Here is a 15,902-nt window from a genome sequence, read left to right as displayed (position 1 = left end):
TCACGTAACGGAAATATGCGGAGAGGCACGGAGATTGGTTCAATCTCCGTGCCTCTCCGCATAAGTCCCTTAGGCGACTTCCGCCCTCCCCTAGTGGAGACCATGCTTCGCGACCTCTTTGGGGAGGGCTTGTCCATGGGCTTCATCATGGAGTGGGCTCACCACTCGCTGGGCCCGGGGCCCCCCATGCACACCGGCTCGCCCCTATAGTTGCACGCCTATTGAACTTCAGGAATTGGGATCTGGTCCTGCAGCTTGTGCACATGCACAGATTTATTCAATATCTGGGAAACAGCCTTTCCTTCTATCCAGACTTCACACTATCAGTTCAGGCTGCCTGCTGCAAATTCCTGCCTACCAAAAGGATTCTCAAAAAGCAGAAATTCCCTATGCATTCCTGTTGCCCAGCCAAATTATAGATCTTTGAGGGTAAACATACTTCTTTACGAATACTGTCAGCTCTAATGCCCTAAGTGCATCACTGAGCTGCAGCACTGTCCAATTGTCTGTGGACCTGTGAGTGGGGGGTAGCCTATCTATCAGACACTCACTATGCATGGTAACAGGTCGCTAAAACCACGTTTCATGTAACCAATGTCCTTATATTCTAGCCTTTGTTCTTTATCTTTTCTGGGTGTATTGCATAGGAGTCTTTATCACATGAATCATGCAATACCTCAGATTGCGAGTTCTGTAGCTCCCCTCCCTTGGGCTCCCTCTGCTTTCCCTCTTTCTCCACCATTGCCATCCTCTACTACAGGCCCCCTCCCCTACATGATTACAGTTGTTGTATTGTTCTCCATTGATAAATGCCAATAAAAACTATTTTTTTTAAACAAAAACAAGAACAAAATGTAGGTCCCATTGAGGCATAATAAAAGGAGAAGGAGAGTATCAAATTGTAAGACCCTTTAGAATTCATTAAACAATTGGGATTTTAAACAATAATAGTTGATCCGGTAAGTGGAGGAAAGCCGCTAAGGCAGACAAGTTACCTTTAACTGTCCCAACTGAAGTGGAGGGCAAACAAGGGAAGTTCAGGTGAATGGGCTTTAATGGGCTCTATGAATGGATTTATCAGCACACCATTTTACAAACCTAGACCATCTTCCAGAGTACACAGATCTGGTGGACAGGTGTCTGAAAGAGAGAATGATGTCCACCACCTCAGGCGGTACAGAGAAAGATTTTAGGTCTCTCCACTAAATCTCCTGGCATGCAGGTGGAGGCTGGAGTGTAGAACCCCCACCTGTGACTGCAACAGGAGAGCAAATCTGTGAGTGAGAAAGAGTGGAGGGCACACTGAGAGATAAACATGGTTGCATACCACATCCTTCTCGGTCAGTCCGGGGCAATTACTTGGGCCCGGTCTACCTGAATCTTCCTCAACACTCAAGGAAATAAGTGTATGGGAGGAAATGCAAAAAAAAGCGGAGCAGTCGACTTGAGATAAAACACGTACCCCAAGGCTCCATGCATCGGATACTTGAGGGCACAGAAGTCTGGACAGTGAGAATATTCTTGAGTGCAAATAGATCCACAAGAGGAGTCCCTCATAACTGAAAGATATCCTGGAACACTTCTGTGCTTAGACCCCACTCGTGGTCTGCCGGATGACGTCAGCTGAAACTGTCTGCTCGTACATTGAGAACTCCGGTCAGATGACTTGCTACTACACAAATCTGATAGTCGTCCTCCCACAGAGCTTCTACAGAGAAAAGACAACCCTACTCCTCCCTGTTTGTTGGTGTACCACATCAGTTGTGTTGCCTGTCAAGATTTAGACAAACATGCCATGAAGGAAAGCCTTGAAAGGTAGATGTATCACCTGTAATCCCAACAGATTGATATATAACCCTTTGATCTCCAGTTGAGCATGTAGAGGCATCTGTGATAACTGTGCCACCGGAAGAAGAGGGTGAAACGTTTTTCCTTGATGCATGTTGTCGTTTACACTCCACCGCTGTATTCCCTCAGTTGTGTCCCTTCAGATCTTTATGCATGCCTACAGATCTCCAACGCATTGAAAGAACTGCCTGTGGAAGCAACACTGGAGGGCTCTCATGTGTCAGAGTGCATGTGTGACCAAGAGAATGTAGGAGACTAAAAGACCTAACAGGTGCAAGACCGTCAGAACTGGAATGACCGCTCCAGTAGGAAACATTAGAATCATAGCCGGATAGTCTTGAATTCTCTGAGGTAGAGGAAAGGCTTGACTCCAATACTGTGTTATGAATAGGTGAGACTTGCACCAAAAAGCATTTGTTGACCGGAGAGCACAGTTTGTATAAAAGTTGAGCTCTTTCTTGTGAATCATCAAATCATGAGTCTTGGCTTTGGTTAGCCAGTCATCCAGGTAAGGGCGTATATCAATTCAATTTTCAAATACTTTATTTAGACAATCAAATCCCTTAAAGTGCCAGAAAAGGTAAGAAGAAACACAACATCGCATTACATAAATGTAGCCATATTATATTAAAAAGTGATCTTCAAATAGCAGCATCTAATACAGATTCTATCAACCGGTGGATTAAAACACAAGTTGGATTAAAAATAACATAGTATTTAAAACATATCTTTTTGAGGAGATACAAGATAAAATATTTTGACTCTTAATGGTTCATTATGGCCCCTCTTAAGGTGAGCATAACCTGATAATCAATACAGTTTCCTGGTGCAGCCATATGATTTAAACTCATCACTAATAACTGAGAGTAGAAATCTTTAGCAGATGGAGCCTCTAAGTGGGTCAATTGTTTCTATTGTCTCTGCGTGTTTTTATATTAACTGTGCAGCAGTGATTTGAGTAAAGGAAGTAATCTCTACAACAAACTTTGTGACTACATAATTTGTAACTGTGACTTTAAATACTTGCCCTAAGGTGCCAAGACATTTAAAATGATGTTTTTTTCCTTAATAATGTATCTGCAGTGTCCAGAAATGTTAGAAGTCTGGAAATCGCCTGCGGCTGAGCATTGTTCAGGAGATAATGAACAGCCAGTGGAAATGTCTGTATCTCTTCTTTAATCAGCAGATACCGGAGAAGACTTCTGAGCTCCTCGAGAAGGGTGGGGCAGATGCAGAAAAAGTGTGATAAAGATTCCTGGAGCAAGCCACATAAGTGGCATGAGTTGGTGTCAGGTTGACATGCCCATGGGGGCAGTAGAATTGGCAACATGTCACTTCATAATACGACGAGAATGGTTCTGTGACATATTTTTGAAGCCCTCATCTGTAATAGCTGATAAGAACTTAGGCAGCCTGTTCTCTTTTGATAAACGTCTGGTGGTTTAATGCAAAAGATGCCATTTTAACCTTTCTATTTAGGCTACTTGAAATGTCCATGTGGTAAAGTTCCACATATCTACAGCACCTATTAGCTCCAGAGGGTCAGAAAGGGCATGGGCCCAAGCGTTTGATTGACACAGGCTGTTGGCGAGTGAGACTTCATGCCAGTTGAAATGTTTTAGAGATCCTGATTCTGCTGCACGTGCGGAGTGCATAAACTTTAAGATACAAGCCTTCTGTATGAATAGTTAATCACTCAATGCGAATTCCATTCTGATCTGGGCCGCAGAGATATTATACTGCAGTTTAAACAGTGATCTGAATACTGCACTCTGTGAGATGTTCAAGAAGGTGACAAGTTTCATTGGGAAAGCCTCTGTCCCATATTCCAGAGTTGGAATAAGTTTGGCAGTAACTATTTTCAGAAGCCAGTCAAAAGTGTACTGTTTTCTGCTTTTAACTATTGCTTGAAAGGCAGATTGTAATTAAGCTAATTTTGGTTGTAGCCAATCAATCAATCAAGATATTTGTAAAGCGCACTACTCACCCGAGAGGGTCTCAAGGCGCTGGGGGGAGGGGTGCTGCTAGTGCTCGAATAGCCAGGTCTTGAGTAGCCTACTGAAGGTTAGTAGGTGCTGGGTCTGCCATAGAAGGAAGGGGAGGGTGTTCCAGGTCTTGGCAGCGAGGTGGGAGAACGATCTGCCGCTGGTGGTCGCTCTTCGGATGCGGGGGACTGTGGAGGGCGAGGTCGGTGGAGCGGAGCTGGCAGTTCGGGGTGTAGAAGGTGAGTCGTCTGTTGAGGTATGCTGTTCTGGTGTTGTGGAGTGCCTTGTGTGCTTGGGTCAGGAGCTTGAAGGTGATCATCTTGTTGATGGGAAGCCAGTGCAAGTCTCTCAGTTGGGGTTTGATGTAGCTGTGGCGAGGGATGTTGATGATCAGGTGTGCAGAGGCGTTCTGTATGCCCTGTAGTCATTTCAGGAGTTTGGCCGAGGCTCCTGCGTAGAGGGCGTTTCCATAGTCCAGCCTGCTGCTGACGAGGGCCTGGGTGACCGTTCTTATTGTTTCAGTGGCGATCCACCTGTAGATCTTGCGGAGCATGCGGAGGGTGTTGAAGCAGGATGATGAGACGGTATTGACTTGCTTGGCCATGGAGAGTGTTGAGTCCAGGTTGCGTGTGTGATCGGTGGTTGTTGGTGCTGCTCCCAGTGCAGTCGGCCACTAGGAGCCGTGCCAGGCTGAGCGGGTGGGGCTGAGGATGAGGACCTATGTTTTGTCCGAGTTCAGCTTCAGACAGCTGTTCTTCATCCACTCGGTGACGGCTTTCATTCCTTCGTGGAGGTTGGTTTTGGCAGTGAGGGGCTCCTTGGTGAGGGAGAGGATCAACTGGGTGTCCTCGCCGTAAGAGATAATGTTGAGGTTGTGCAGTCGGACGAAGTGGGCGAGTGGTGCCATGTAGATGTTGAACAATGTTGGGCTGAGGGATGATCCATGGGGCACTCGGATGCTTTGGAACAGAAAGGGGGAGGTGGACGCTCTGGGTTCTACCAGAGAGGAAGGAGGTGGTCCATTCTAGAGCCTTGTCTCGTATCCCTGCGTTGTAGAGGCATGTGCATAGGGTGCGGTGGCAGACTGTGTCGAAGGCGGCTGAGAGGTCCAGGAGGATGAGGGCAGCGGTTTTGCCATTGTCCAGCAGGGCCCGGATGTCATCGGTGGGGGAAATGAGGGCAGCTTCGGTACTGTGGTTGCTGCGGAACCTGGACTTGGGCGGGTCCAAGATGTTGTTGTCCTCGAGGTAGCAGGTCAGCTGTCTGTTGAGGGTATTCTCGATGACCTTCGCCGGGATCGGGAGCAGGGAGATGGTCCGGAAGTTATTGAGGTCCTCTCGGATCTGCCTTGGGTTTCTTGAGTAAGGATTGATCTTGTCGTGCTTCCAGCTCTCCGGGAAGGTCGCCGTATCGAAGGAGATGTTGATAGACTTGCGGAGATGGGGTGCGATGGTGGCACTAGCTTTGTTGAAGATGTGGTGCGGGCATGGGTTTGACGGAGAGCCGGAGTGGATGCAGTTCATGACTTTGATGATTTCATACCGTTTATGTGGGTCATGGTGAGCAGGGGTTTGATGTGGGTGGTGGCCGTAGGGTCGGAGGTCTCGGTGGTTGTCATGGCGGTCAGGTTGTTGAAGCTGTCGTGGATGTCTGCGATCTTGCGAAGGAAGAAGGTGGCAAGGGAGTTGCACACGTCTTGCGATGGTGGGATGTCATTGGTGTTTGAGCTAGGGTTGGAGAGTTCCTTCACAATGTGGAAAAGCTCTTTGCTGTTGTCTGTGTTGTTGTCGAGGCGGTCCTTGAAGGAGGCCCTCTTGGCGGATCTAATGAGGCGATGCTGTCTGCGGATGACGTTCTTGTGGGCTGCATGGCTGTCCGATGTCTGTTCTCGGTGCCATTTCTTCTCTAGTTTTCGACAGGTTTGCTTGGATGCCTAGAGATCCATGGTGAAGCAGCTGGCTTTCTTATTAGTGTGTTGGAGGGTTTCTTGATCGGGGCGAGAGTGTTGGTGCAGTCATCCATCCAGCGCCTGAGGTTACGGACGGCAGTGTCGGCGGGTGGGCTTCGGGCGAGGGTGGTGTTTAGCTGGTCTTTGGTGATTTTGCTCCAGCTGCAGTCGGGGATCTGTTGAGTGCGGTGGTGTGTGGTGGATTTCCGGAAGGTGAAGTGGATGCAGCAATGGTCGGTCCAGTGGAGTTCGGTGGTGTGGCTGAAGGTGATGTGGGAACTTGCGGAGAAGATAGGGTCAAGTGTTTGGCTGACACTGTGGGTGGGTGTTGTGACGAGCTGTCTGAGACCGAGGTTGGCGAGGTTGTCAATCAGGGTGGTGGAGTTGGTGTTGTTGTTGTTCTAGAGGTGGAAGTTCGGGTCTCTGAGGAGGATGTAGTCTGTTTAGGCAAGGGCGTGCATGCTGACGAATGTTGCCGAGGGAGTCGCTGAACTGAGGCCGGGGGGTCTGTAGGCGAGAGTTCCTCTGAGGGTGGTGTTGGGGTCAGAGTGGATCTGAAGGTGCAGGTGTTTGGCGGTGCTGAGGGTTCCATCGGTGCTGGTTGTGACCTGGGTGTTCTTGTGGACAATGGTGATTAAACCTCCAACTCTGTTGGTGCAGTCCCTGCAGGTGATCTTGTAGCCGTCGGGGATGGCTATGGTGATGTCAGGTGCCGAGGAGGCGGCCATCCAGGTCTCTGTCAGGAAGGCGACGTCCGGGAAGGATGTGTCGAGCAGGTCCCAGAGTTCGACGTCGTGTTTGCGTGCGGAGCGGGTGTTCAGTGGTATGCGTCTGAGGTGGTTGCACCCTGTCGCAGTAAGCGGTTTGACGGCTCGGAGGTTGGTGAAGCTGCAGCTCCAGCAGGAGAAGGGTCCTTTGGTGTGCTTCGGGGCTGCCAGGAAGCACGTGTGCAGTCGTACGGTGTGGAGTGCGTGGAGGGTGCTGGCGGCGTGTGGTGTGGCGTTCGCGGGGACCAGGGGGTCTGGCGCTGGGCATGGTCCAGGTGCAGACGGGCTTGCCTTAGGCATGCCTTCGGTGTGCCCACTGTGCGAGGCCGCCGTATAAGGGGAGGTGGAAGGGAGAAGAAGCTGGGAGGCGGGAGCAGAGCGGTGAATGGGTGAGCAGGAGGGTGGGCCGCTGAGGACGCAGTGGCGGGAAAAGCAAGAGGGTAGAGCGGGCGGAGAATACAGAAGGCTAAAAAGGGCACAATAACAGTACAACAATATAAAAAAGGAATACGAGGGCAACTAATGACAATGTGAGGGGAGAAGCACAGTCACAACAGGGAAAAAGGGGCAGAGTGAGCGCAGGAGCTTACGGCCTACCGCTGGCCACCAGGGATGAGGTGCAGGTGGTAGCCTGCGGGTGGAGGAGGGCCTCGAACTTACAGCTAGCGGCAGCAGCGGGCTCAGGGACACGGACACACAGGTGGTGCTGTGCGGTGTGGGGAGCGACCTGTCTGTAAACAGGGTCAAGGGTCGCTAGTGAGTTTAGATGTAATAAGTGGCCAGCACCCAAGATATTTATATTTGTTCAAAATAGTCAGACAATGATTGTTAAGGTGCCAATAGCCCCGTTTTGTCTTTTTCCTGCCAAAAATCACGATGTTAGTTTTTTCCTAATTGATTATCATGCTGTTTGAGCAACAATGATTGTGTGAGATTCTAACAGTCTTTGAAGCCCATTCGGAGTTTTGATAGAAAGGACATCGTACACATAGACGAGCAAGGGGATATGAGGGTTCGTAATTTTGGTGCATGACTGATTGCTCAATTGAATGCAGGTCCCATATTGCACATGAACAAATTGAATTAAGCTGGTGCTAAAACGCACCCCTGCTTGACACCTTGAGACTGCTGAATGACATCCTAGTTTTACTCTGGCCAATGTAATAGAATATTGCAGCAAAATGCCTCGTGCTAGTGGTTCTGGGATTGGTCAGGCTATGAGATTGGACCACAGTAGTTTGCGGTTAACATGACCGAAAGCCTTGCTATAGTCTATAAAACAGCAGTGGAGCGGTGTTCCTTCTTCCTTAATTGTTTTGCTACACCCATCCTTAAGGCCACAAGGCTATCGATACTGCCACAGTGGTCTAAAGCCGGTTTGGTTAAAATGCAGCATGTTATTTGTAGCTGCACATTCTTCAAAATCCTCCAACAGTAGCGATGCAAAGTATTTGGCCTCAACATCCAGCAGTGCAATGTGCCAATAGCTGTTATGGAGAGACACAGGACATGTTTATAGATAGGGTGTAAGATTGAGCCTTGCCAGGAAGTTGGGATAGATTCAGGAATATAGAAAGTACCTTCATTCTGAGGGAGCTGATACCATTGCCATCACCTTTGAGAAGACGTGTGGTGCCGAAGTGAAGACAAATGGTAGGACTTTGAACTGATAGTGTTCTGATTCTACAGTGAAGTGGAAATACTTCCTGTGTGAAAATAGGTATCCTGCTAATCGACAGACACCATCCAGTCTTCGGCATTCAGCACTAGCCGAACCTGAGCGAAGGATAGCATTCTGAACTCCTTCTTTTTGGGCAACCAGTTCCAAATCCTAAGGATTAGGATCAGTCATAAACCAGCTTCCTTTTTCGGGGTCAGAAAATATCTGGCATAGCATTCCTGTCCCTCTCCTGCTCTAGAACCAATTCCACTGCACCCTTGAATAGAAGGGAATTAAATACCTGTTGGAGTATTTGCAAATGTTTGAGCCATAGAGTCTGTTCAGGGCGGTATTGGAGGGGGCTGTTGTTGGAAGTGGAGTATCCACCTTTCCACAATTTGTAGACCCAAAGTTCTTACATGATGGACTTCCATTTTTGGAGAAAGTGGGGTACCCGTCCTCCAAGTGGTTGAAAATGATCTGGTACAACAGAACTAGAGCTGCTCCCCTGCAGAACTTCCGGAGTGGAGGTAGAGAAGGTTAGGAGAGGAGAGGAATAGCTCGCTTTCATCCTCAACCAGGGCCCCTTCAATGCATGTAAAGCAGATTGGACTGTTGCATGCTATACTGATCTGAAAGGAGGATCCCTGGCTAACGCCTCTACATTGTAGCATCTTAATTGAGATTGAAAACCTAAAAATATAGCTGTTGCCTTCCTATCCTTAAATCATTCACAGCAGAGTCAGGAGCTATCAAATGGTATTTCCAATAATGTTTGGACGTCCTGCAAAAAGCCCGAATTCCAGAACCATGTATGGCGATGAAGTGATATTGACGAACCCGTAACCCTGGCTACTGAATCAGTCAAATTCAGGTCTGACTGGATAATGTGTTTGTCCATTTGCAACTAACTCTGAGAAGTAATACCTAAGATGATGCACATATCTGCCTAGCAAGCACGTGGCATTGAGGGTTTTTAGTGGCATGATAAAGACTGAGAAAAAGTTATTTGCAATATGCGCCATCTTTGTACATTCTCTATCCACTGGGGTTGAGGGAAATGATTCTGGGTTGTTTTGGATGGACGTGAGGCCCAAACCACTAATCTTTCATCTCAAGTCGACTGCTCCGCTTTTGTTTACATTTCCTCCCATACACTTATTTCCTTGAATGTTGAGGAAGATTCACGTAGACCGGGCCCAAGTAATTGCCCCGGACTGACAGAGAAGGATGTGGTATGCGACCATGTTTATCTCTCACTGTGCCCTCCGCTCTCTCTCCCTCACAGGTTTGACCTCCTGTCGCAGTCACAGGTGGGGGTTCTATCCCAGAGCCTCCACCTGCATGCCTGGAGATTTAGTGGGGCAACCTGAAACCTTTTTATATACCGCCTGAGGTTGTGGACATCATTCTCTCTTATAGACATCTGTCCACCAGATCTGTGTACTCTGGTAGATGGTCTAGGTTTGTAAAATGGTGTGCTAATAGGTCCATCCATAGATCCCATTAAAGCCCATTCACCTGAACTTCCCTTGTTTGCCCTCCACTTCAGTTGGGACCGCTAAAGGTAACTTGTCTGCCTTAGCGGCTTACTTACACTTACCGGATCAACTATTACTGTTTAAAATCCCAATTGCTTAATGAATTCTAAAGGGTCTTGCAAATTGAAACTCTCCTTCTCCTTTTATTATGCCTCAATGGGACCTACATGTTGTTCTTGTTTTCGTTTTATCAAGAGAAGGGTGAGCTGATAGAAATGTGGGATCTCCTGGTGCTGGGTTGTATCTTTTTGTGAATGATCAGGAGACAGCAGTAGAGATAGCTGCTTTGCCCCACATTGGTAGAATAGATTCAGCGATCACCTCACTGCAGGTTCCCCAAGTGGCCCCGGACGCTCGTTCGCTTAGAGATGTTGCATAAAAGCCTCACTGTCGCATTTTGAATTATCTGGAGACGCCCAACCAAATAAGCTGGAGAACCACACAGCAGAGCATTGGCATAGTCAAGACGCGAGAGAATCAATGCTCTAGCCACTGTCTCTCTCGCTGCATTTGGAAGATAGAGCTTTGACCCACCGGACAGTTTAATGATATGGGCCTCAAATAAAAGATCTTCCCCAAACCAAACTCCCGGATTCTTAGCTGGGATATTCACAGAACAGGGCAATGGAAAGCCGGCCGGCCATAACGATTCTCTGAACCGGGGAGGAAACTGACCATAGAGAAGAATTTCCGTTTTATCCTCATTACATTTCAGCTGGGCAGATGCCAGCCAGTTGAAAACTGAGGACAAACAGGACCGAATCATACCCGTGTCCAGGTCAGTGCCGGGCCAAGTAAACAACAACTGTGTGTCGTCCGCATAAGCTATTATTTTGGCCCCTAGTTGTTCAGCCAGCGTGATCAAAGGGGTCTCAGCGCTCACCTCACTGAATGGTAGAAGAGGCTCAGGTGAATCTGTAGAGGAATGAAGGACTTCAGTTAAAATGTTAGGGCTTAGTTATGCTGTAGGTAGATTTATGTCCAACATACCAGCAGCTTTCCTTAGGACAGAATGGTGAGAGGTGACCTCTGGATGAGGTATGCCTGACGGAGATATTAGCTCCCCCTCTGGAGTTGTATCCAAGGCACTTGCATTTTCAGACCCCAGTAAGTGGGGTCTAGAGATGGTTGGTCATACTGATATTGGGCACCGAAAGAGGAGTGAGATGTCACTCTCAGCACCAATCTTTTAGATGCAGGAGCCGGTAGAGGATTTGCCCAAGATACATGTTGCAAATGGTAGAAAGGAGTAAACAGAGTTGACTGTAACATCGTCGGTATTACTCCTATTTCATAGAATATAGGACCCCTGGGGCCTAGCGGCAGGCCTGAGGGGGATCATGTCTCTATTAAATACAAAGAACATGCATTCAGAAAGTTTGAAATGGCTGAGTCCAAACTCAGGTTGCATGGTGGGAAAAAAGCAATGGATTGGGATGTGGGTTGGGACACTGCCCGAGATTGATTCAATCACTCCATCACACATCTTGCTTTTGTTGACATTTTATGCAATGCAGAAATACAATAGCTTGTTCAACTAATTAATGACAGATACAGGACATCAGCAGGCAGTCTTCGAAAGTTAGAAAAGAAAGGAGCATCCTGAGAATAGCTTCCTCGAGAGGACACATATGACATTTTGTTTTGGGAAAGACACCACAGTTCATGTGTCAATTTCAATGATTTTCTACAAATGGACAAACACACAAAGACACATGTACCTGGAAAGTCTTGCTCACATAAAATATACATACACATTTCCTCTGCAAATATGAATGGCTGTCAATGCAAGTTGACTGGGTCCGAAAAGCGAGATTCACTGGCATTCCCAAAGCTTATTTTCTTCTAGTATGTAGTCTGATGCAATACTCCCTTACAGCCTGCATGAACAGGTACGTTCAGTAAAAGGCCCATTTATAGGGGTGCACATACTCTGGGCATTCAAGCTCTTCGCTCGATGTATTTGGAAAGATTTTGTGGGTTGGGAAGTGTATGAGATGCCTCTGAAAGTGTGTATTTCAAAGTAAGATTCTGAATTTGTTGGGAATCTAATGTGGCTTCCAGAACCAAGCAGGCTGCTGAACATTCCAAGCACGGCATCCACATAGAGACAAATGGCCACCAGCTGACAATCCAATGCCCAAGTATCTACCTGATGATCATATTGAGCACAGCATCCACATAAGAACAAATGACCCCCAGCTGACCACCCACTGCTAAGTATCTGCCTGAGGAACATTCCAAGCACAGCATCCACATAGAGACAAATGACCCCAAGCTGACAATCCACTGCTAAGTATCTGCCTGAAGAACATTCCAAGCACAGCATCCACACAGAGACAAATGATCCCAAGCTGACAATCCACTGCTAAGTATCTGCCTGATGAACATTCCGAGCACAGCATCCACATAGAGACAAATGACCCCAAGCTGACAATCCACTGCTAAGTATCTGCCTGATGAACATTCCAAGCACGGCATCCACATAGAGACAAATGGCCACCAGCTGACAATCCAATGCCCAAGTATCTACCTGATGATCATATTGAGCACAGCATCCACATAAGAACAAATGACCCCCAGCTGACCACCCACTGCTAAGTATCTGCCTGAGGAACATTCCAAGCACAGCATCCACATAGAGACAAATGATCCCAAGCTGACAATCCACTGCTAAGTATCTGCCTGAAGAACATTCCAAGCACAGCATCCACACAGAGACAAATGATCCCAAGCTGACAATCCACTGCTAAGTATCTGCCTGATGAACATTCCGAGCACAGCATCCACATAGAGACAAATGACCCCAAGCTGACAATCCACCGCCTAAGTATCTGCCTGATTCCTTGCAGACTTGGCATTGCCAGAGTGAAAGCGAAGTCCAGCACCAAAAATAAAAAGCTTTTTATATTACTGGCAGACGGGAGGGTGGGTACGAGGCAAGATGGGGGAGGGCATGTGTGGGTGCAACACGGAAAACGAACGGTGTAAGGAAATAAACCACTATGACGCGGATACCAGTGTCAGTGTCTTTGTTTTGTTGCGGTGGGTGGAACGAAGGAAAGAGGCTGTACAGGTGAGTGGGGCAACACGGACAATAGATGGTGGGAGGCTATCATGGATAACAGAGAACTGGGGGTAGTAACAAGGAAGGCCAACAGAAGGTGGGAGGGCAGGTGGGGCTGCAAGCAACACTGACACAGAAAGGAGGGAGGGAAGGTGGGGCAAGCAAAAACATTAATTGGAATAACTGGCTACGCAGTGTTTCTGGGGTATAGGACAACCAGGTATGGATCATCAAAGCGCTGGTAAAATGCCAACAAAACACCTCGTTTTGTGCCACATTTATGGTGTTTTAAAATGTGCCACTCTGTGCCGCAATATCCAGGGGAGAGAAGGAGGGAGGGTCTGCACAAAGGACAATATGGTAATTTAGAAAGGCAAATGCTTGGGAGTCCACTAGAGGGCTTCTTAGCTACGGGCAGTCATTTGTTATCAAATAACTCTTGGCATAGCCTTGCCGGAAAAAAGTGCATGCATCCAGGCAATGCAAACCATTTGTAGTCTGCTCAGGGTCTGAAATATGGTAGTCACCAGTCTCAGTGTTAATGCAAATGCCTATATATTTGTTTCATATTATTTGTGTGTCAAGAGTAATTTAAATGCAAAACTAGCCTTCAGCTTCTGGGTTGAATACCTGCTTGTTTTTCAGCATGTGGTCTTAATTACGTCCAGCTAGTAGTGTGGCCGAGGATCTGCAAAGGAAAAACAGAGGATAACTTAGAAAAACTGACCAATGGAAATAAGGAAGAAAACAGAATATTAAAAGAGTAATAGAGAAGAAAGACTCAGAGAGAGAAAACTAGCAAAGGTCTATGAAAAGTGTTACCATTCTGACAATCTTTGACCCCAAGACCTGTGAAGCGGAGGACCACCAACGAGGAGTCGACTCATGGGGGAGGATACCCAGCTGCACAGGGAACACAGAGGAGGTACAGCATGGATGAAAGCCAGGAGGAGTCGAAATCAAGGAGCTCTGTTGGAGAGAGAGACCACAGAGCCAAGAGGCAGACCTGAAAATACAGACAAACGACACAGACGGGAGCCGGCACTCACCTGGAAATGCTGTGGTCCCACCTTGGTTCATAGGAGGACTATGACTGACCAGGTGCGTGACAGCGGTAGCACAGGGAAGGTACGGGTCATGGAGAGTACGGGCATCGAGGCTGACGCAGAGCCCATGAGTGACACATGGGGGGGTGGGGGCGAACAATGACAATCGTGCATAGAATCCTGCTTACAGGGTGAGCCCTGAAATCTTCTGGGTTTATTTTCTTTTAGAAGCAAGTCTTGATGGCCTAACTAAGGGCCTTATAATTGTAATGGGGGTTCAGGCAAAGAGAGTGCGAAGGAATAAGAGCACAGCAGAAGAAAGAATAAAGCAGACAGGGTAAATAAAGAAAAAGTAATATAACTGTACCTAGAAAGTAGAACATAGCTGGATCAATAGAGCTGGGAAGAACAGCCATAGATGAGAATTTGAGAGGAAATGTCTAGCCAATCACTTTGTGATTTTTTTATCTAGTTAAAAAGACACTCACGTTTTCCTTTAATCTGAGGACACTAGAGGTCGAGCCCCATTCAGTCTCTGGAGCGAGGAAGGAGCCTGCAGGGCCAAAGCCTAAGGAAAATAAAAGAAATGATTCTGTGAGATCCTGACAGACTTTTTGAAGAGTTTGAGCCTATATGATAAAGGGAGAACAATAAAACGTTTAATTACTCAGGGAGGCTTGTAGTTGGCCTGTGTTAAGTTAAAAAATAAACCGACATAACACACCTTCTTTTTGCCCCAAGAGCCTCTGTTCCATGTACAGTCTGTGTGTTTTTAAAGTGTGTTTGTGTAAGTGTTTGCGTGAGTGTGTGTGTACATCCATCTGTCTTTGCAATTGGCAGGGTATGTCCAGACGTGGTACCTTGCTCACTTTGCCACTGGATTTAAGCTAGCCTGGCTGATGAGGGGTGTTACCCCGAAACCGGTCCCATGATACTTGCTTAGGGTCCAGGGAAGGCCTGGCTTGGCAGTTTGGGCTGGACAGTTCCCATGAGTCACAGGGTAAAGACTGATTTGCATATGGCTGGGTTTGAAGTGGGGTGGGGTGGGGGAAGTGAGCTAAAGAACGATGATGGATTCAACTCTGATCTAATAGTACCTGGGAGTGAGTGTCTAAAAGTTTCAGAGCTCAGGCCATCATCTTCTTGTGTTTGGTTTGTCTTTGCATCTGGCCTAGTCTGTCAGTCTCTGTATTTATCTCAGACCCCTGGGATGCTAAGATAAGAGCACTCAAGGCTTTGGTCTGGAGGCAAGTATTGGTGTTTGATATTTTTGATGAAGGGGTGTTTGTGTCCTACATCTATCCATGTGCATCTCCATCATGTCTTACGCTGCTTCTCTTTGTCATTTTTCGTTTTCTCCTGTGTTTCGCTTGCTGGATCTTTTGTTTGTTCCTTTCCTTGCTTATGTCGGTTTCACTTTCTTCATTGTATGTTTGTCCCTTCCATGGAGCATGGACAAAGTACTGATTAATTGCTTTATTGGTGTCTGCCAAGGCTGAAGCTTGGATTCAGGTACTTTTTTTTAATCCTTGCTCCATCCTGTTTTTGTTGCTTCCTTGTTGTTGTTGCTTGCCTGTTGTTGCTTGCAGCGCACGCCTCCTGTAGTTTGTTGCCTCCGCCGTCTCCAGTCACCGATGCTTGTTACATTTTAGTTGCACCTAGCTTAATATTTGATCTATGGAGTCTGAGCGAACTAGGCAAACCTAACATCGTGGTTGGAGTGAACCGCGAAACGGTCGCTATAAGTGTCTTGCCTATTATTTTCTCTCTATCAGCAGGTAGAAAACCACGCTGTCTAATACACAGACAGGCGATAGGCCCAAGACAAGGCAAAAGAGAAAAGGCAGCTTTACTCCTACAAGTCACTGTAGCCCGGAGTCATTTCGCAGACCAGTGGTAGCTGGTGAAATTTGAAAATAAGGGACAGAAAAAATTAAGTAGAAATGCAGTGAGTAAGCAAACAAAACTTACAACCTCAAAAAGAAGGTTTGGCTCGGGTGGGGAGATTTCTGCCACAAAAAGTACTATTGTGAGACCATG

The 15,902-nt window shown here is 47.2% G+C and overlaps 1 protein-coding gene across 2 annotated transcripts in view; it reads right to left on the bottom strand.

Moving 5' to 3' along the window:
• Window positions 1-15,902, bottom strand: part of LOC147700338 (uncharacterized) — a 53,513-nt gene that overhangs the window by 35,107 nt on the left and 2,504 nt on the right. For both annotated transcript variants that reach the window (XR_015299406.1, XM_086935705.1), the window contains exons 2-3: window positions 14,351-14,430; window positions 13,447-13,504 (exon numbers count right to left, since the gene is read on the bottom strand). The gene's annotated coding sequence lies outside the window, so the exon portion shown is untranslated. The remainder of the gene's footprint in view (window positions 1-13,446; window positions 13,505-14,350; window positions 14,431-15,902) is intronic.

This window comes from Lissotriton vulgaris, chromosome 8, assembly GCF_964263255.1.
Source record: "Lissotriton vulgaris chromosome 8, aLisVul1.2, whole genome shotgun sequence".
NCBI classification, from domain to species: Eukaryota; Metazoa; Chordata; class Amphibia; order Caudata; family Salamandridae; genus Lissotriton; species Lissotriton vulgaris.
This window is presented reverse-complemented; position numbering and strand designations above follow the sequence as displayed.